The sequence below is a fragment of the Arachis ipaensis genome, chromosome B5 (genome assembly GCF_059453495.1).
Source record: "Arachis ipaensis isolate K30076 ecotype BB chromosome B5, ASM5945349v1, whole genome shotgun sequence".
NCBI lineage: Eukaryota > Viridiplantae > Streptophyta > Magnoliopsida > Fabales > Fabaceae > Arachis > Arachis ipaensis.
In genome coordinates this window covers 142821556-142827555 of record NC_142440.1, presented here as the reverse complement: position 1 = coordinate 142827555, position 6000 = coordinate 142821556, and the positions used below count along the sequence as shown (strand labels likewise).

Here is a 6000-nt window from a genome sequence, read left to right as displayed (position 1 = left end):
ATGTGGGCAAGTATTTTGAGTTTGGGAATGGGTGCACATGGTTGATTCGACTGAGTCTCCGGCAGCGCAAGGGCATTTGGGAGGTCAAACGGTACAATGGACCTCACACTTGTCTGGCTACCTCCATCTCGAGTGACCACAGGAGTTTGGATTATCATGTGATTTCGGCGTTCATTATGCCAATGGTTAGGGCTGATGCATCTGTCAGCATCAAGGTGCTCCTAATTGCCACAGCAGCACACTTTGGGTTTAGGCCGACGTATAGGAGGGTCTGGTTGGCGAAGCAGAAGGCTATTGCCCTCATCTACGGTGACTGAGATGAGTCATACAACGAGCTCCCCAGGTGGGTGTTGGGAGTCCAGTTGACAATGGCTGGTACAATTGCAGTCCTACGGACGAGCTCCGTTTGAGTTGGTGGACAAGTAGACGAGTCTCAAGCTTATTTTCACAGACTTTTCTGGACGTTTCCACCGTGCATCGAGGCATTCCGACATTGCAAGCCGCTAGTTAGCATTGACGGCACCCATCTGTATGGTAAGTACGGGGGAACTTTGCTCATCGCGATTGCACAGGATGGGAACTCCAACATTCTACCTGTTGCATTCGCACTAGTAGAGGGTGAGAATGCAGAGTCTTGGACATTCTTTCTCTCCCACCTTCGAGAGCACGTGACACCGCAGCAGGGTCTACTGGTTATATCGGACAGGCATAACGGCATCAAGGCTGCGCTTGAGGCTCCTGACGGAGGTTGGTTACCTCCATCTGCATACCGTGCATTCTGCATTCGACACGTAGCGGCTAATTTTGCCCTAACATTCAAGGGTAAAGACGCATGGAGGCTTCTTGTGAATGTGGCGTATGCCAAGACCGAGGTTGAGTTTGACTACTGGTTTGATATTCTGCGGTCTGAAGACCTGGCGATGTGTGAGTGGGCGAACCGGATTGATTATTCCTTGTGGACTCAGCATCGTGATGAAGGGCGGAGTTTCGGTCACATGACGACGAATATCTCCGAGTGTGTGAACTCAATCCTCAAGGGTGTCAGAAACCTCCCTGTATGCTCCCTCGTGAAGGCAACATATGGAAGGCTTGTGGAACTCTTTGTTCGCAAGGGGAGAGAGGCTGAGGCCCAGATGGGAACCGGACATCAATTCAGTCAGCACTTGGTAAAGTGTATTGAGGCCAACTTGAAGACGGCCAGGTGCTTCACGGTGACATTGTATGACAGGGATAACTCCGAGTTCACCATAGCAGAGACCACTCCGACTGGTTCTTTCTCATTGGGTAGCTACAGAGTTTTGCTTGCCTCTCAGACATGTGACTACGGGTACTTCCAGGCACTTCATTTCCCGTGTCAGCACGGACTTGCATGTTGTGCCTACTCACGGGTTACCTGGACCGCTTATGTTCACAGCGTGTATCGGATTAGTTCGGTATTCAGTGTGTATCGGATGGGTTTCACCCCTCCGATTCCGGAGGGTTTCTGACCACCATACGACGGGCCCACTATTATACCGGACCCTGACAAGAGGCGTGCGAGAGAGGGTCGTCCGAGGTCCACTAGGATACAGACAAATATGGACGAGGCAGATCTGAACTGGCCAAAGAGATGTGGCCTATGTCGCCAACCCGGACACACACGTCGGAGTTGCCCACAGCTCGGAGGGGGCCATTAGTAGCCATGTTCTTAGTGTTGGTAGTTATTTTATTTAAGTTTCCTTGTTCGATGTTGTAATTGGGCACTCATGTAATTTGTTGATCTTTCTGCGTTGTATTGTGCATGCTGTGTTATCTAATGAATATGCTATGTTTCAGTTTGCGTCTTCCTACAAGTCCCCTAAATGGAAAGGCTAAAAAAAATCTACATATTAAAGTAACCATGGCTAAAATAACAACAAAAGTACACACAGCTATCATACATGAATGAACTCGAAGATCCAACATACACTAAACATGAATCATCTAAACAGATGCGAGCCCTTAAAGTAACGACGGGGTACCCGTGTCTTATGACCTCTGCGGATAAGTGGCTCCTCGTCCTCGATCTCATCCTCCTCATCATCCGGGGCAGGCTGTGCCGGTGGCGTAGGATGGACCGGTGCCGCAGACGGCCCGGCAACAGAAACTGATGCAGTAGTGTAGGCAGATGGTGGGGTACCTCCCAAAGCAAAATGGTCAGCAACTGATGTCGTAGGAGGCTCGTTTAGATCAACATCTAAAGGTGCCTGTGTGCCGGAGGTATGACCACGCCTCCGGGCCGACACGTCCTCTTGCATTATGGCAGTAATCTCGTCTAGAAAGTGTGAACCCCCAAAGTCCGCATCAAGCGTATCTGAGGCAAGGAAGTCTGCCCACTGTGATCCCGAACTAACCCATGGGGTACTCTCCTGCAAAGTCTGGTCATGGGTGGGTACACCAACGAAGTAATCTCCAAGAGGCCCCGACCCAAGTCCAGCATCACTAGTATCAGCCCCGTCACCCATACCTGACCCATACCACTCACCTCCTTGTCCACCACCATGGCCACTAACACCAGCAACTGCAACAGCTCCTGCACCATCCCTGCCAACGGGCCCATGCTGATCGTCATCATGGTCGTCCCCCGCACGACGAGGGTGGTCCACCGCAGCACGTCCTCTCCGTCTCGCTCCCTGGTCTCGTCGTCCGCCTCCAGCGGGACCGGCATCGTCATCCTCCTCCATAGCCTGATCAAGCCACCTCCAATCACGCTGGCTCCGTCGTGTCCCCACACGAGCTCTCCTCTCAACCCGACGTCTGTCTGGCACGTCCTCAACACGATCCATGTCAGGAACTCGCCCAGCACCCCGCTGTGACGCAGCAACCAGAAAAGGAACGGCTCTCGAATCCCCCAAGGACATCTCCGGAGACAAGAACCTCTTCCCATGCTGACTCCACCACTCCAGGAACTCATGCGACGGTCTAGGGTCGGCAACAACATCAAACCTCAGCACGGTCTCCGCACGGGACTCCCAATGGAGATGCCATTGCTGCAAGTGGTACGGGAACCATCGATCGCCGCCTCTGCCGTCCTTCGACATCAGAAAGTCGATGTTCAGGGCGAGATGCGGACGGGGCTGGACCCCGCCGAACTGTGGAAGAACCCTATCTACCTGATGTCACTCTATGACGGCAAAGTATATCAGTGACGTCACAGACCGCCACAACGCCATATGTCGAGGCTCCAAAGCCTCTGGATGCACAACCTGAAGTACGTCGGGGCTGCTATACGGCATCCAGATAAACTGCATGGAGAAACTCAACATTGTCATGGCAACTCATGGACGCAATTCATAAAGTGTGGTTAATTAAAGCAACTTAGTAAGTTGCGTACTCACCTCCCTGTCCTGTAACCTGTCTATCCTCAGACTCCACATCTGCACTCTAGGACCCTTCTCGCTAGCGGAAGGGTTGTAACCTGACCACCTGCATCTCACATGGGTCATATGGCTAATTAAATGTCTGAGAGATTTTTAATAGAGTATTAATGAACATGGAGCTATGTATATTAAATTAAAGTAAAGAAGGCTAAATAGAGTACCTCGAGGCCAATGGCCAGCTGAACGTCTCATACCCTGCAGGCCTAAACCGAGGAAATCGCCAGAAGATCCAAGACTGAAGTAGCTGTAGTGGGTTCGCTAACTTGATCACATGTCTGTTCGCCACTCGGCACATGCACCGGTACAACCATGCCAGTGCTGCAGACCCCCAGCTGTAGGTACCCATCTCCTCAAGCCTGGCTACGTAGGGAATCCATCTGATGTGAATGCGGTTGCCGCTCTTGTCGGCAAACAGCTGTGTACCCAACAACATCATGATGTACGCATGGGCATATCGCCGCACAGTCTCGTAATCGGCTCCCTCGGGGCACTCTCCAAAAGTCTCCTGGAACCAGCTGCAGTTTACTGCGTACTTCTGAACCTGGCTGGGAGGAGGAATCACTCCAAGCAACTCCTGAAACCACACACAAGCTGGACGGCCACCCTGGATGTATATCTGGAATTCTGATAGGCAGCCGCTCACGTAACGCTCGTTCACTGGCAAACCTAACTGGTACGCCACGTCCTGAAGTGTGATCGTGCACTCTCCGAACGGCATATGAAACGTGTGCGTCTCCGGACACCATCGCTCGACAAAGGCACTGACAAGGGCCTCATCTAACCGGAACCATCTGTCGTTCAGCCTGACAAGATGGTATAATCCGGCCATCTGCAAGTAAGGAACGTATCTGTCATCGAGTCGCATGCCCTGCTGCCGCCGCATGCTCCTGATGCATCGATGTGGCTACGCATTACATGCACCACATTGTTAGAACCAACTTCACAACCAATGACAAAAATACCCCAGACGATAAATTATCAACAAAACATCATACCAAAATAAAACCGCATAAAAATCCATTAACGAGAACCACATGCAAAACAACTACCATAAACCACACAACTAAACCACTAACATGAAACAGTTAAACTTAAACCATTAATATAAAACAGCTAACATAAAACAACTAACACAAACCACTAACATAAAACGACTAACATAAACTACCAACATAAAACAACCAACATAAACCACTAACATAAAACAACTAACGTAAACCACTAACATAAAACAGCTAACATAAAACAACTAACATAAACCACTAACTAAAAACAACTAACATAAACCACCAACTAAACCACCAACATAAAACAACCAGCATAAACCACTAACATAAAACAGGTAACATAAAATAACTAACATAAACCACTAACATAAACCACCAACTAAACCACCATCTAACCCGCATGCAAAACCTCTCTACTAAACCACTAGCAATACCACTACGATTAACCGCTAACATAAAAAGCCACTAAAACCGCATGCAAAACCACTAACTCAGATATACCGCTAGCACGAAGTTTTTTATGTACTAACCTCGTCGTTGATGACCCCGGCTATATGAGCAACTCCGTCCAACCGATATAACCTTGCCGGATCGTCCCCCATCGGCTGAGTATTCCGTTCAGGTCTTTGTCGGATCGAATCTGGGTCGTTTTCTCTGGGATTTGGTGGGGTAGGAAAGAGGAACAATGGTTCGAATGAGGTTGATTCGAACTCCTTATATAGCCAAATAATGAGTAATTTGAACCAGGTTGGTTCGAATTACTGTTGGAGCCAAATATTGAGTAATTCGAACCAGGGTGGTTCGAATTACTTGGTAAGCATTAACATGGATAATTCGAACTAGGCTGGTTCGAATTATGAGCATATGGAGTTCGAACCACCTTGGTTCGAATTATGTTCAACTCTTTCTTGGTAATTCGAACTGTCCTGGTTCGATTTATTGCTAAATGCAGTTCGAACCAGCCTGGTTCGAATTACATTAAAATACGGTTTGGCTCATTGCTGAAACGATTTTCATTTTGGCTGATATACATAAATATGAAGTGATGTTGGCTTATTAGCGTTTTTTGCCCTAAATTTTCTATAGATAATTTATAAGATATAAGCTTCTAATTCAACTGTGAGTTTGTCGAAAAAGTTTTAAAAATAAACAATTATTCATTTGTGCAACATTTACTTAAATTGACACTAATGTTATATATAAAATTTTTTGTCAAATCTTTCTATCGGATTGAATTATCGAAATACTATCAGATTAGCAGGTTTGAATTCGAAATACTAGAGCCACCATAATACTGGCTAGTTTGGATTGATTTTTTCTAATAAAAAAGTATTATTTTAAATAAAATATTTTTATTAATTTAAAATTTATTTAAATATGTTCTTCAAAAAAAATATTTTTATTAAAAAAAACAAAAAATATTTTTAATATTTAAATTATTTTTTTAAAAGTTTATTTAAATAAAAAATATTTTTTATCTGTAAAAATTTTTTTTTTTAGAAAAATGAAAAAAATAAGTACTATTTTAAAAAGTCAATTCAAACTAATCTTAGCTCTAATTTTAAATATCTACTATGTCTATTTTTTCTTGACTA

The 6000-nt window shown here is 46.2% G+C and overlaps 1 pseudogene; it reads right to left on the bottom strand.

Moving 5' to 3' along the window:
* Nucleotides 1-2293: 2293 nt before the first annotated feature.
* On the bottom strand, nucleotides 2294-3254 carry LOC148566046 (uncharacterized; annotated as a pseudogene).
* Between the last annotated feature and the right edge of the window lie 2746 nt (nucleotides 3255-6000).